This window comes from Lygodium microphyllum, chromosome 4 (genome assembly GCF_053477565.2).
Source record: "Lygodium microphyllum isolate KBCC chromosome 4, Lygodium_microphyllum_v1.1.10, whole genome shotgun sequence".
Taxonomy (NCBI): Eukaryota; Viridiplantae; Streptophyta; class Polypodiopsida; order Schizaeales; family Lygodiaceae; genus Lygodium; species Lygodium microphyllum.
In genome coordinates this window covers 140,094,113-140,111,002 of record NC_141138.1, presented here as the reverse complement: position 1 = coordinate 140,111,002, position 16,890 = coordinate 140,094,113, and the positions used below count along the sequence as shown (strand labels likewise).

General features: G+C 41.6%; 1 protein-coding gene across 1 annotated transcript in view; it reads right to left on the bottom strand.

Annotated features, from left to right (window-relative positions):
- Window positions 1-1,275: 1,275 nt before the first annotated feature.
- Window positions 1,276-16,890, bottom strand: part of LOC148037687 (uncharacterized) — a 132,951-nt gene continuing 117,336 nt past the window's right edge. Inside the window, exon 2 of the mRNA XM_087677144.1 lies at window positions 1,276-1,448. The gene's annotated coding sequence lies outside the window, so the exon portion shown is untranslated. The remainder of the gene's footprint in view (window positions 1,449-16,890) is intronic.

Below are 16,890 nucleotides of genomic sequence, written 5' to 3'. Positions count from 1 at the left end.
ACCGTTATCAAAGGCTTACCCTAATAGACTTCCCCTCAAGCCTTTGTTGATATTCTTCTTCTTATCCACTTCTTCTACTACTTTAACCTTTTTGTATCATCCCTTGAGACTTTCTTCTAATGTTACAAGAACCCTCATAGCAGATCGTAGTGCAACTTTTGGAGGAGAGTAGTAGGAAGAGTGTAGTGTAGCCTTTGGAGAAGAGAGTAAAGATTCCATTATTTACTTCTTCTACTAAAAGTATCTCTATCTTGATCACTATACATTGCCTTCCCTTGATAAATAATTCCTCCTTGATTTGTCATTTCTATTCTTCTTTTGCCAAGTTTTGAATGCTTCTCACTAATGCAATCATACACATGAAGTAGACATGCATGGGTGGTCTTACCAATGTGCTCAGTACACATGCAGTGTCTAGAGCGAACATTTATGCTCAAATGTGCATGGAAAGGTCTTACCATTAAATAGAAATATCTAATCATATTATGATTAATGCATACAAAGTTGAATGCAAGACATATTTACCTTTATTGCTCATATTGCCAAGCACTATATGATGGTGCAAGCTCTCTCTATGGATGCCAAATAGTTGCATGAAGAAATTTTATCAAAGTGGTGGCCTCTAGCACTATGCCTACTGGAAACATTTCATGATCAAGGAATAAGCACATGTAACTATTGTTGAATTAGGTTTTCTATAAGACAACCCTTACATTGGTAGCACATTAGGTGAGGTTAAGATGGACCAAGAATGGAGTTACTTGTAGCTTGTAAAGAGCGGATCATCATGCAGCAGTCTTTCTATCTGAGGGTAAATGCATTTTCAAACAATCAATATCTAGATCCAAACACAACCCAGATACAAGAAACCATAATTATCCTGTTCCTTCAGGATCAATGTTACTTTCTCTACGATTGCAATACAATTAGCGCAAAACGATGGTGACCATTTATTTAAAGCCCCCATGTAGATGTGACGGTTGAGGAGCACAGCATTCAGAAACAAATTTATGATGACAAATGTCACAACGTCGTCCATGATTTGTGAGGCCCACAACAACGTCGTCCACCATGAGAGGCGCACACTTTGTCAAAACAGAGAATGAATATGTTGTGTTGGGTACAATCGCACGCTGCTTACTGTAATGGTTCGACCGTACTCTCATCACGTTGCAACAGCGAACAGACAGTGCAATAGTACTCTTCTGATCTGGGACAGTGAAAGCCATGGCTGGCTCAGACTCAAGATATTAATGGAGCAACCGCAGAAGCGCTATCTGGAGATTTTGAGCAGGGGCCCATCTTTATTTATGGAAAGTCGGGCATCAATTTGATCAAGTCTAGCAGCGAGGCAGGCTGCAACGGCTTCTTCTTCCTCCTCTTCCTCTTCTTTTCCTTCTTCGGCTACCTCTTCTTCTTACGCTGTGAGAGCAGAGACCCATCATCGTCTGCAACAATGGAAATCCGATTCGCCTTCTTCTTCATCTTCAACCATCGGAATATCACGGTTGGCATCCACCATCGCAATATGGGTGGGCATCAGAGGTGCTGCCCCTGTGGAGTTTGTTCCTGCAATTGCGGAACTTCATGTGCCATACGCACCTTGAGGTGTTGCTTTGTCGGGCTGCGTGCCAACAGCAGCATAACTGTTATTGTTATCAACTGTAGAAAGGCCATTTTCCTTCATCGGCATGTCGATACGACTAAAATCTCCATTTTCTTTCATCGGCAGTGCTGGGAATGAGATCGGTGGCCTGCATAAAGTGAAGTTCAGGAGGCAAATTACGTTCTGGCCTCACAGCAGAACCGAGGCACAGCTGACATTCTATCCTGCAAAAGAGAAGGCCCTGATGGTGTATGCGAAAGGGCAGGCACTGAAGCAATTTTACCGGCCAGGGATTCATTCCGCTTAAAGCATGTATCAATAATTGATCTGTACCACCACATCCACTCAGGCTGCATCATACTCTGCCAAAGAGGCCAGTGAGACGCCAGCCTCGTGCGGCCCGTGCAGAACAAGTGCTTGCGCAGGAGCTGCCTCGCCCTGCTGCTGCTGCTGTAGGTAGCTGCTCAGACTCAGGTGGAGGTGGTAGCCTGGATGCCACGGCTGCCAGGTAGGTGTCTGTATCCGCCGTGACGTGGGATGCGGCGAAGGCGAGGGCGGCATGTGCGTGCTCATCACTGCACGAGGCGAGCAGGCGGTCCTCGCACATGCAGAAGATGGTGACGGCGGCGGCCAGGAGCACGTCGGAGGTGCCCTCGGTGAAGAGGATGTCCCAGAGGCGGAGGGTGGTCTCGGCGGGCAGGTGGGAGGTGGTGAAGAGGGTCATGAGCCACTGGGTGGGCAAGAGGGAGGGGTCGTAGAGCAAGTGCTCGGAGAGGTGCTCGTAGGTGCGAGGGCAGGCGTCGCGGAGGCGTGTGAGGAAGGCGGCCCTGGCGTGCTCTGCCGCGGTGCCCAAGAGGAGCTCGCTGTAGGTGTGGGGGGGCAAGATGTGCTCCACTAGGACGGTGAGGAGCCAGAAGGCATCTTCCTCACTGTGCTGGGTCACCAAGAGCAGCGTGGCCGCGAGGAAGTTGAGGCCCTGGCAGTAGCGCACCTCGGAGTTGCGCAGGGCATAGGCGGTGAGGACGTTCTCGAGGGCGAGGCAGCCCTCCTCGCTCTGAAACCAGGGGTGAGAGGGGAATGTGCGTGGGATGTCGAGGGCAATCTGCCGCAGCGCCCCCTGCACGCCTGGCGCTGCTGCTGCGGACGGGCTATTGCGACACAGCCATAGGAGGTCGCTGTAGTAGGTGGTGGGCGCGCGGGAGCGTGCACGCTGGGCTCCGGAGAGGGCAAGCCACACACGGGCTCGAGAGGAGGGGGGCACACCCTGTGTGCGGATGATCTCCCTCACAAATACGGCCGGCACATCACCTGCACGGCCCGCGGTGGTGGTGGTGGTGCCGGAGCAAGAAGATGATTTGCCTCCTGACCTTTGGCCTGCTGCTGCTGCGACGACGTCAAACCAGTCCTCTCCGTGCCGAGAGGCCATGGCCTGCCAGAACTGCTCCTTTGCATCCTCCATCATCATAAGAAAATGTATAGCTGCAATGCCAAGCAGTCTGTCTGTGTGTGTGCCTGGTACAGCAAGCTGCTTGTAGAGCTTCTTCTTCTTCTTGTTGCTGAGCGCTCGAACGTGCCGCCGCAGCCTCGTACGTATGGAAATGCAAGATTTGTTGATTCAGAAGAAGCTGGAAGAAACAAGCGAAGCCGGAAATGCGAAATGCAAATGAAAAGGGAAGCTAGCCGCCAAAGAATATTCAGGCCCGGTTCACACTTGCACGGTGGATAAAAGGGTGAAAAATCCCCTTTTCCACCCATCCACAAGGATTTCCCAAGAGTTGTTCGCCATTCAGGCCCGGTTCACACTTGCACGGTGGATAAAAGGGTGAAAAATCCCCTTTTCCACCCATCCACAAGGATTTCCCAAGAGTTGTTCGCCATCTCATTCACATTAGTGGTGGACAAGGAAAGGAGCGAAAAGAGCTTGGGAGAAGTATCCATTCCATGAAGAAACCGCATCAAAGCATCATAGATGGTCTTTCCTTTTCCATCTATTAGTGTCATAATACCCATAAAACTTGATTGCTTGCATCCCACACCTTTGCATGCAAGATAAGTACCATATACTATCAAATGCATCTCAAGTCCTCTATCTGTACTCTCATCCAACATCACTGAGAAATATGGAGTTTCTAGCATAGATACAGTGTGACTTGACATTGCCAAAAGGAACTCAATGCCTGCGTATCGACTTGTATAAGAAGAGTACTCTGTAGTCCTTGGCATATTTGGAACATTTAGAGACACAGCCAAGTCACAAAGATCTTCAAATGAGGCTATTGAGTTGTCCTTCTTGGCAACATAATACATTAGTTTCATGGTAGTGATGATCCTTGCCTTATTTGCATCATCTATTGATGGCTCAATGTGCACTGGAATTGGCTTTGCTTTCTTTTCCACTGCACAAGTGTACTTGGCCATTGCCATCTTATGGCCACTAGACAAAGCATGTACCTTGCTTGCATCATGTGGCATAGTAATACATCTATCTCCTATACCCATGGAGGATCAGATACTTTGTACAGTTCGCACCATTCGCATTTCATAACTCCTTTTTAACCATGATCTCCGCAAAACATATTTGAGCCAAGGAAACTTTTCTTTCCATTGGGCTCTTAATTTTCTTATTGAGCCTTGTTTGTGCTATCCTTCGGCATTTGAAGCATTACTTGCATTTCCCAAAGAAGGTACCCCTTCCAAGCCATGCATATTACTTGCATTTTGTGTGGAAGACGCGACCCTTCCAAGCCATGCATATCTAAATCCTCTTGCAAATCGCCAATAAGATCAAAATCAAGAGGACAAGTAGTAGCTTCCTCAAGAGCCGGAGAGGGAGCTACCCAACCAAGCATTGCTTTCAGAGTCTTTTGCCTCTTCATTGTTTTGGGTGCCATTGAGAATCTATACTAAAACACATACATTATAAAGCATTAATTTGCATGAACTATTATTAAAATGCTTTAAAAAACAAGCGATGAAGATTAGATCTCGTACCTTGATCTCAAAAGTAAGAATATCGTATAGTCAAAGCCCTTCGAGATTATGGATCACCTCCTTTCCACAAAGTCGCTCAATCCCCTATCCAAGCTCCCCCTTCTCCCCCTCCACAAACCTTGTGCCTGCAGGCTGCCAGGCTAGCACAGTAGTGCCGTGACCTCCCCCTTCTCCCCCATCCTCGGATGATGGATCACCGTCGCTTCCCCTTCTCCCCCATCCTCGTGAGTCAGAACTGTTGGCTTCTCTAGCAATGAGGTTTAGCCTTCAGGTCCTGGCAACACGCAATACAACACGATGCATTGGTCATCATGCAAGAGGGGCCATCCTACCAGGCATCTAGTCGATTTAGGAGAGCAATGTAATAGGCTCATGACTCCATCACATCATAGGGTATCAATCTATCACTATTAATCGAGGTGCAAGAGGTAATCTAGTTTAAACTTGGCAATGTGGCATGATGCATCCACTTGCATCGTGTAACAAAAGTGAACTCGGGACTTAGGAGTCATTGTTAGGAGTCAGTTCAGGACTAAGCATACCTTATATGAAGTAGACCATAGTCCAACGGCTAGCCTCCAGAGTCCACGGGCCAAGGGGCTCTCGATTCTCAACTCTCAAGTCTCAAGTCTTAGTGCTCACTGCTCACTGCTCCAAACTTTGAAGGCTCAATCTGCAAGTCACCAGGTGTATCGTGCGACGTGTACCTCTATCAGGAAGTTGGAATCCTAAGAATCAGAATGATAGTACAGACTACAATGTATTGTTGCAAAAACTAAGAAAACAAAATCCAAGAAAATGACACACATTTCGAAAAGAGGTCCATGTAGGTTGTAGGCTTTGGGAAGTGGGCAATGGGCACTAGGCAATGGTTCAAGCAATGGACAATGGGCAGTGGGCACCCCAAGTTACTTAGTAACTTGTATCAAATTCAACTTGCAGTTTTTAACTCTACCTGTCAATATGATGCCCATGTGAAATATATACACTTCAATGGTGACATGCATATTAAAATAATGAAAGTAAAATACGTGCTATGGACCTAAAAATGTGCATGACACCCTTCAAAAAGCAAGCTTGCCAAGAGCAATAAAATGCAGACATCGATGAACCAAAGACATGTCATGCCATTTTCTTATCTTTACCACACTTTTGTTGTGTGATTCCTGTTAAGACTTGTAATAATTTGCCAATTCTGGAACATTTGTCTCATAAAAACTCTCATGCCTAACAATTATTGGCTCACCATACAAAGCATTGTGACCTCCACATGTGGCACAGAACTTGTCTTTGGATGCATCCCGACTTTCATATTTTTGAAAGTTGTGGGTTTCTCGTCAATGCACCCATTCCACCTCTACCCAGCTTTGGTCTCTCCCCGTGATCCAAATTGGTTATTAAGGACCCCTCAACCATTTGCATGAGCCTATTATTCAAGACACTTTTTGGTAAAACCAACCAAGGCATGTCAAACTAGTCTATAATCAAGTACTTATTCAAATTTAGACATCATTAATCACTTTATCAGTTTTCTAACTAGTCCTTACAATGTTGTTCGATACCAAAGAGAAAGATTCTACCGCCTCAATCAACAATATGATCTACCATACATTTTTAAATGTAAAAATGGACCAAATATATTTAATGTATTGTGTATGTGTGTGTGTGTTTATGTATGAACCAGGCTATCAGTGGCAATGATTCGATGAGAAACAATGACAAAAGGGGGGGGGGGGGGGGGTGGGCAATGCAATGGTTTGGTTATGATGGATGTGTAGGAGAGAATCTCATGGACCTCATCTCTTTCAACTTAAAAGAAAGCTAGTACCACAAAATGAGGAAGGAAAAGTGATGCATTATTTAAATAGAAACTTCAATGCAAATAGAACCTATACTATAATAAATTGCACTATTTTTAATAATCTACATCTTTTAAATAGACTGCCTCATTTTCAAGCAATTGCATTTTAGTAAACTAATTTTCAAAACAAAAAATATGTATTACAATCGAATACATAAGTAGAAATGGATATATGTTTATACTTTGGTAGACAAGTACTAGCCAAACCTTTATAAAATGTTTTTGATAACAAATGTTTACAAGTCTAGTACAAGTAGAACTACTTTTGTCTCACCATTTGCAACACTCTTAAGACACTTACAAATCCAGCAATGTCATCAATTAGTATTGCAACACATGATCCACTTGACTTTTTGCTATCCCAGGATAAATGCATCCTTCCTTTTAAAGCATATGCACATAGCTCTAGTGCCATTTAAGCATCTCATGATACTCTTAATTGCTTTCCAATGCTTCTTGCAAGGATTTTCCATAAATCTACTAATCACTCCCGCTACATAGGCAATGTCTAAATCTGTGGCAACCATAACGAGACATTAAGGTGCCAATAACTAATACATAAGGTGCCATAGCCATTTTGAGCTTTTGCTCATTTGATTTACAGCTATCCTCTTAGCTAACTTTCAAATATGGAGGCAATGATGGAACACTGATATCCTTCTCTATCTCCATATTGAAATGCTCAAGTACATTCCCAATGTGCTCCTTTCGAGACACATAAAGAATTTTATAATCTCTGTCCTACATAATTCACATGTCAAGAATATGACTAGTATTCCCCAAGTCTTGAATCATGCCAAAGATTTCATACAACCTTTTCTACAATGTATCCACATAGATGAGTGACTTCTTAGCACAAAGTATCAAGATCATAAGGTTACTATCCATAGCCTTTTGTGTTTAAAAAAGTAATCGATCTCATTCCCAATGTATCCTTTACACTACTCTTGTAGTTTGCACAAAAGTGGGTACAAGCCCCTTAATTAGCTCAAGTACTATTTGATTATATTTGAAATAAAATATGCATATAATAAAAAAATTGGATGAGAATTTGATAATATTATTGGATAGAACAATAAAAGGTTTGGAACAAGTTTCAAGTGAAACTTCATTATCTACAAAAATTGGAGTATCAAAAGTACATCAAAATTTGTCAAAGCAACCCTCAATAATGCTATTTGAAACTATAAAAAAAGTTGACAATTTTTATTTAATTCCAATTCTTATAATGCGTATGTCATACATATCAAAGCATTTTTCATGAAAGTTTAGCTTAATATAGAATATTCGATATGGTTTTAATTAGAAGCACTAAAAGTTTTTTATTTTCTACGAAAATGGTCTCAAAGATGGACATAGAAATATACACTTCCTAGCTTATTTTGACCCCTTCTATTTTTTTTCCAACTAATATCATGTGCTAATCACATTTTTGTAAAACTATTTTTACAAAATCTTCATCATTGAAGAGATATTGAATTTTTCGTAGAGGGTCCACATTGCCACAAAAGTCACTTTCTTGCTATAAAAGACGAGTATTAAAACCTCATGAAGGCATTGAACTTATGATAGCATTCCCTTGGGGAACATTTCAATCCAAACAAGCTATTGTAGAGCTTTTATACCAACAATTCCTTGCCTTTCACCAGAATAATGCCATCTAGGTATTGTATATAGATACCCACTACAAGATATATGCAACATACGGATGTTCAAAGTAATGCAAATGTTCGTAAAAAAATTGCCCCCGTCATCGCTAAAAGCATCGGTATAGGCGTCTCTACAAATTTATTGGAGATAACATCACTATTTGTGTTGCTATGTGCATCGCTATTTGCCTCATAAAAGTGACACAAATTGCAACACAAATAGCAACATAGATAGCAATGCGTGTAGCAAAATTAGTGATGCAAATAGCGATAGTCACAAAGGAAAAAAATTTGGTGGCAGGGCAATAAGTTGCCCTGCCACCCATAGCACCATGTGGTGCTGTTTAATATTCCGTAAAGAAATTACATATTGGATACGCAATCGTCATCAAGTTGTGTGCAAAAACTACTTAAAACCATAAAACTAATAACTCATAAAATAAGTACAAGATTGGTGATGACAACTCATGAAATTACATGGAACCATGGAGAGGAGAGCCAAAACAAACATGAAAATCTATCTATAAATATCACAAAGTGTGATTTTATGCCAAAGATTATAAGTATATCTAAGGAATATTAATTGGAAGAGCCCTACATTGATCATAGGACCGAAAAAGAATATGATATGCACTCCACAAATCCAAGTGTGTGCTATAGATCCTCGCCATCTGAAAGCTCCTCTCGACACAGAGTGTCGAACAGACTCTACAAAATGAACAACCAAACATTAGTCCATTGTACCTAATGCATCATAAAAAAAACTAGCGACTGTCGACAAGAAAGAGGATTGACTTATTGGGCCGCCGCATGTGTGCAATCTATCAATAAGTATACTGAGACAGTGTCTCTCTGCATATTGAGTCTCCAAACCTGTGGGATTGCAGTTTGTGATGGAGTGCTGCAAAGAAAATAGAATAGCATTGTTAGAAATAAGATTGTTAGTACAAGTGATATTCCAAATAAGAACGCAAGAAGAACCAAAAGAAAACTTACAAAGTCCTCCAAATAAGTATTGTGGCCACTACTCCCTAGATAATGCACGACTCCTATCTCCAATCGTGCCCTCGCTGCCTTCTGCTCTGCTGCTGATACCGCAATCATCCTAGAGAATCTATGACCTCCTCCTTGAGTCTTCACCAATCCTTTGTGTTGTCTAGCTACTTGAGCTTTGAGACTCCATTTGATTTCCTTGTGTGCGTCTGATTGTCTATGACTTATTTAAAAATCCAAATAGGGAAGGGCCAAATAAGCCAAAATCCATGGATCTCTCTATAGGAGAGGCCTTTAGAAAGCTGGAGCAACTAGTATGTTTGAATGATAAGACACTCGAACTTGAGGATGTCATTCATTTAGCTAATAGCACACAAACAAGAATAGCTTATATAGTGAGGGTATATTGGTAGAAAGTCTTGGACTTGTGGAGATATAAAAAGTTTAAGTTTAAAACTCAATGATAGAATTATAGTGAGTTGGCACCCATATATGGTATTAGGCTATCCCTCACACCTTATGTCACTTTGGTTTAGCTTGGTTAGTCTGATAAGATGCAATTTACATGCCAAGTAGACTATATTTGGTTAGGGAAAAATGATTCATGTTTTGTTAGGCCAAGAGGCTAGTTTTTATGTTGCAATATCATTTATCTCTTTGGGCTAAGAGGGCTATGTGTTTGTTTGGTGCGAGTGGGTTTAATGGTTTTATATTTTAGTGACTACATCAAATAGATTTGACCAAGTACTTGGAGGGAGCCTTTTCTTCGTGGGAGCTTCTTGTGGTCATTCCAAGTGGTATCGTTGTCTTTCGGATTTTTTCCCTTAAGATGATAGTGTTACATGTGTCTGTGGGAGTTATTTTTCTTTTCATTCGTTGGGGATTGGCAATTAAGGCATGAAGTCCTAGGGCTAGGCTAGGTATCTGGGGGAGATTTGAGTAGTTTTCTACCTCCTGTAAAGATATTATTATGCATTAAAAGACCGATTTTTTAGGGCAGTCCTCATGACCCTATTTTGCTAGCCTACTAGGTAGTTGCTCTAGGAGTCCTTGCTAGTGTGAGGCAATTTGAGAAGTCTGCCGAAATAAAAGAAAGAGAAAAATCTGAATATACATGAAGGATAACTAATAAAGAGGTGTGTAAAAAGGGGTTCTAACCCCTAAAATAGAAAAGAAAAAAAAGAAAATTCTCAAGAGTAGTTGATTATTGCCTTGTGAAGGCTTGGTAGATTCTTGGGGATGAGTTTGACTTGGAGCCTAAGGTCGATGGCCTATTCTCTTTGGGTCACTCTATGCTCAGCTCCCTCCTTTTTACATACCAAAGTATGGAAACCTTGAAAGAAAAGTGTATTAAAAGAAACAATATATAATGACCAGGCTATAGAAGACCTCGCCTAGTAGGAGTTGGTGGTCTAGTTGTCCTAAGTTGGATAGGTAGTTCGGGCCACCACCTAGGATGACTTCTTTGATGGTTCTTTTAGCCAGTCTATGTTGGACTAGTTGGTTAGCCACTCACTCTAAATTTTTGTTAGATTATGCTATGCCTATCCCTTGAGGATTTTCATGCTTGATTTTGTTAAGAGGTAGGGTTAGAGCTATTCTTGAGCTTTGTTGAGTATTCTTTTTTGTGGCATCTTGATGCTTTTTATGATTATTGTTTGTGTAGATCAATTTATGGGATTCGATGGGTTGAGCTGCCTTTTCCCGTGGTCACCAATAAGAGCATATCTTTAGAGCTCGTTTTGAATGGAAAAGAGTTCAGGAGGCCATAAAAGACCAAATTTTCATGCAAAATGAAACAGTTGTGGATCAATGAGCTAGAGTTTTTCTAGATGGAGTTCGATGCCAAGAATCCAACGCAAGTCTCAGTTCATCGATTGGAGTTCATTTGACACTACAAGATATAGGCCTTATACCGACGTTAAAAGAGATGAAAATATTCATAAAGAAAACCCATCGTCGCAAAAAATGTCATTATTGGAAATGCCATAGAACAGTCGGTATTATCGTTGTTATCAGCGTCGGTATTTGCGATATTGATACCGATGTAAATAGCGATGTTGATAACGATGTTTTGCGATGCATTTTGCGACACTAATAGCGACGCTGCGTGCAATAAATTTTTTACGCTAATAGCGACGGTAACATGGAAAAAAAAATTGTGCTTTATTTGGACCATACAAAATAGTTTCAGTAATGTGTACAATGATCATGTAAATAAAGACAAAGTGTACTTAAATCATAACACTAATACATGAAATAAATACATGATCGCATAACGAAAGCGACCAGTACAATCATGGCAAGATACTACTACTACATAGAAAATGTCTACACAGATCACGTGACCAAAAAAGAAGGGTATGTGAGCTCCATGGATCCAAGGGAAAGCTATAGATCCTTGCCATCCGAAACCTCGTCCCGCCGCAAAGGAGGATTGAACGGACTCTACAAAAAAAGAAACAACTACACATTAGTCCACCATACAATAATGCGTTCTAATTAAACATAGTAACTATGGACAAGAAAGATGAGTGACTTACAGGGCCGCCACGTCCATACAATCGGTCGATCAATACAGTGAGACCATGCCTCTTTGCATATCAAGTCTCAAGGCCGATGGGATCGCGATTTGTAATGGAGTGCTACAAAGAAAACAAAATACAACTGTTAGAAACACGATTGTCAGTACAAAGGATATTGCAAAAAAATAAGCAAGCAGAATTTTTAAAAAAACTACAAAGTCCTCCAGATATGTCATGTGGCCTCCACTCCCAAGATGATGGACCACTCCGGTCTCTAGTCGTGCCCTCGCCACCTCGGGCTATTGTCTCCAACGTCCTGGAGAATCTGTAGTCTCCTCCTTGAGTCGGTGCCAGCCGTCCGCGTCTAGCCACTCGGGCTTTGAAGCCCCATTCTTGAGTGCCTTGTGTGTGTTTGATTGTCTGTGTGACATGTATGCACGTATGCACTCCATAATCTAGCCCGTAGAAAACCTATATGTTGCGGCTTGTACCAGAAACTCCTCATGCAAGGATGCTACTATGTAGTCCTTGCTTCCCTTCAATATGTTCTTCCAATGATCCAAGATGTTGTGCCGAAAAACTTGTTGGCATAACTCTCTCATGTAAGCCATCACCCTCCTCCCCTCATCATTCATGATGATGGCTCCTTGCCTATCATCTACAAGGTAGCTATACCCCTCTGGGATATGCCTAAGATAGGTTCTCTCCCACCTGCAACCACGCTCCTGGGCATATCCAAGAGACCCCTATACATCTGGTGTACCTACCGGGGTAGTATCTCTCGGAGTAGCACCCATAGGGGTATCACCTGCGGATGGTTGAGCAAAAGCCAGAGTGACTAAAGTAGACGTCCCCACAAGTGTGACAAATCTTGGAGGTGACGTAACTCCAATAGAATGATGAGACGAAGACATTGCGTCGGTACCTCCACAGTAACTAACTAGGCCACGCTCTCTCGAACCGCCATGAGAGTGAGGAGTAGCACCTGTATCCCAAGCCAACCGTGGGCTCACTACATCCGAATCTCCGTAGCATCCCCCTAAACCATTCCCTCCGTCTGGCCCAAGTCTGGAGTGTCGACCTCATTTGCTAGAAATTGAAGCATTAGAGCATGCTAAAGTAGATCTAATAGAGTGGCCTGATGGTGTCCGAGACAACTCCTGGTCCGCCATATCTCTGAATCTTGCCATCTGATCTGGAGACATATGCACGAAGATCTCTTGTAGCTCCTTGTTGCTCATTCCTCAACTCATCGTGATAATCTAAATATCCACAAAGGTCACCTGCACATACAAAAATTGATATTAGCATAATCGATATAAATCATACAAAGCACGGTAATATAAATCTTTAAAAAATGATCTTACTTAAAATGCATATCTTATGTACCCTTATAAGCGATTCGAATTGACTAGGTGGATGCTCCAAGTACGAAGTACCCTATGGTCCCATGTCAATCTCTTGACACAACTCCGCATACACTGGAAGGTCAATAGACATGTCACCACAAAAGGATGAATCCACCTTGTTCTCAATGAATTCTTGGACTCCTGTATTTTCATCATTGTTACCCGATGTTGGCTCCTCTACATACTCCAAGATTTTGGTGGCCTCCACCCCTTGTAATATCGACTCCTCTATTTGCATACTATCCTCATCTATGCTTGGAACATCGCTTTGATCATATACTCTCACACTTCGGGGAGCTAAAGGTATAACGTACTACCATCGAGGTTGTCGGCGGTTTGGATAGAAAATTACATATTCACAATCATGTAAAAGAGGGATTTAACTATTGTGACATGTATCATGTCGTAATACAATTAAAATACACATGCGTTCATGCACTTGTTCACAATGGGCCGGCAACACAAACGTGTCACACAAATTTGTCTATTTTTTTTCGGAATCTATTTCGAGAAATCCAGATGGACCTCGTCGAGCTGTTACTCCACCTCCTTCAAGCACCACTTTGAACCACTGCACATCAAATAGGATCATGGAGAAGCTATGGTAATCCAATGTGACAATACTTTGCAAGTTTCCAAACTCCATCTCATCTATAACCGTGTTTGGATCTATTGCTCGTTGTCGGCTCTCTTGTGCTCAAACCTTGCCATGATACCACAATCTATAGTGGAGCGCATTTTGTCAATACACTCCACGCAGAAATGTCGTCCGCACGATCATGTTGCACTATATATTTTGTACTATACATTAAAACACTCAATTAGTTGTCGCATATAAAATATACATATGACAAACCCTAAACATGCGATCACCTTTGGACTACATCCCCTCGAGAATTCCCACTCCTAGGTTGAGACCTCCGCCTCTTCACGAGATGCTGCAGTCAAGGCTTCATGAAACCATCGCGTTGACATAAACCACGGTATCTCCTCCATTGCCCTCGAGATATCGAATCGGTCGATGGCGTGTACTATGTCAAAATTCAGATTGCACTTCCTCTCAATCTTTCCTAGCTTGCTGGTACCTAGCGAGCCAGGTTTCCATAGAGGCATGGTGCAACGTACAAAAGTGATTCACTTTCTCCTCCATTACAACATCCATTCTTTTTTCTATCCCATTTCCAACCACCACATCTCTGATCAGTCTATCATCGTCCTTCAGCGACCATAGCATACTGTTGTCTAAATCCATCGTTGGTAGCCATTGTGAAATATGCACTAGCGCCTCAGACACCAACCAACCTTCAGCCATGCTACCTTTTGACCGAGCTCATTGTTGCACAAAGCCTTTTAGGGTTCTCATGAATCGCTCCAAGAAGAACATCCATCGCATATGGACAGGTCCAGCAATCTCCACTTCATCTACAAGATGCACAAGAAGGTGGATTTATATCGTGAGCATGCTGGTAGGTAGATATTTCTCAAAGAGACAAATCGTCTCCATTGCTTCCCGCCTCTCGTAGATTCAATAGAGGACGTCTTAATCTCCTTTTGTGAGATCCATTGCACTAAAGCCGACAACCTGTAAATCGCCCAATATGTTTCTAGAGTAAGGCATCCTGCGATCGCGATCGGTAGTACAAACTGCCACAAACGAGAAAGCATTATGAACAATGAATACACTCCAAATAGCAAAATACACAGGCCACTTACAATCCATTCCTAGTACAAACCTGATATATCTTATGCCAATCATGGGATTTTAGCCCTGATAATTGGTCATCTTTAGAAAACGCATACTTGAGAGAACGCATCATACCCGTCGGAGTGCAGATAGACTTGATTATTTGCTTCACAATGCGCACTTCTTTAGTGGACAAAACCCAAGGAGTGTAAGCAAATTAGGAGTCTCAACATCCATGGGCATCAATGCATCGATCATTGCCTCCATCTCAGGCTCCAAGATTGTAGGTAAGTCTAGAAGGCTGCTTATCTCCTGTGGTATTGATGGTATAGATTGGGTAGTACCTTCCAAGTGGTGGATTGGCTCAGGCACTCCATCCATCGCATGTCCACAATTTCTTCTAATTGGCGGCAAAGGGTGCACTCCTCCTTGGGACGAGACGTCATCTCCTTGGATAGAAAATTTGACAGCCACACCCAATTTTGTATATGGTATTCGATTAGCTTGCGAATACAATGCATGATTGATATACACTTTTCTTACCGTTTGCTCAAAATCTGAGATCGCCTGATCAAGGATCTCAGATTGAAACTCGCCGAAGCGTCTAATTGCTAGCTTACATTGAGAGCAAGGACATGGGACACGCTGATTAAGAACATCACGACCTTCATCATTTTCCATTTGGTCTATGTTACAACAAACAATTTGTTTTTATTATCATTCTTTTTTTCTTTCTTAAATTGTTTGAGAAGGAATTTCTTCTCTTGTAACTCAGCAAAATTAACGTATGTAAAGTCTCCACCCACCCACAAATTAACGTATGTTGGAGTGTTTCCCATCTCGTGGTATTGCACCGGACCTCGCCACCACTCTCTCTTTGTTTTTAATCCATTCATTCTCTTCTCTCCTTCCATCTCTCTCTATTTTTCTCTTTCTTTATCATGTTATATGTTTATTCCCTCTCTCGTTCCTTCTTCCTTTTTCTCTTCCTCTCCCTCTTTAATTTTCTTTAACAAAACATCTCTCTCTCTCTACTACTATCACTATAACTACCACTACCACTACTACTACAATAAATAAGAAAAAAAAAAAACAACAACAACTACTACTACTACTACCACTACTACTACAACAACAACAAACAAGAAAACTAAACGATAATAAAAAAGAAAATAAAAGAAAAGAAAAAAAATAACAACAACAACAAACAAGAAAACCACCACCACCACCACCACCACCACCACCACCACTACTACTACTACTACTACTATAACCACGACTATGACTATGAGTATGACTACCACAACAAAAAACCACTACCACTACCACTACAATAAACAAGAAAAGAAGAAACAACAACAACAACAACTACTACTACTACTACTACTATAAAAACAAACAAGAAAAGAAGAAAAAACTACTAATACTACTACTAGAACAACAACAACAACAAACAAGAAAACTAAACAACAATAAATAAGAAAAGAAAAATACTACTACTACAAACAAGAAAACTACTATTACTACTACTAGTACTACTACTACAATCACGACTACAATGACTACGACCATAACTACGACTACCATAAAAACAATAAACAAGAAAAGAAAAAATTAAACAACAACTACTACTACTATCAGTACCACTACCACTACTACTACTACTACGACTACCACAACAATAACAAATAAGAAAATAAAAAATTAAACAACAACTACCGCTACCGCCACCACCACCACCACCACCACCACCACCACCACTACTACCACCACTATCACTACCACTACCACTACCACAACAACAACAAATAAGAAAAAAAGAAAAGAAGAAATAAAACAATAACCTCTCCCTCTCTCTCTCCCTTACCTTCCTCCCTCCCTCTCCCTCTCTTTCTCTATTTCCCTATTATGTTTAATGTTTTCTCCCTCTCTCTCTCATTTCTTCTTTCATTTTCTCTCTTCCTCTCCCTCTCTCAATACACATTATTTTTAACAAAAACAAGTAAAAGAAAATGAGAAAAAATAAAAACAAAGCAAAAAGGAACAATGCACTCACCGCAAAGGCTCGAGGATGGATTCGGTGGCTCCTCTTCGCCCTCCGTACACTTTCTCCTCTTCTTCGCAAACGGTGGTGGTGGCGATGAGAAGCTTTCCTTCTCCCTCTTTCTCTTT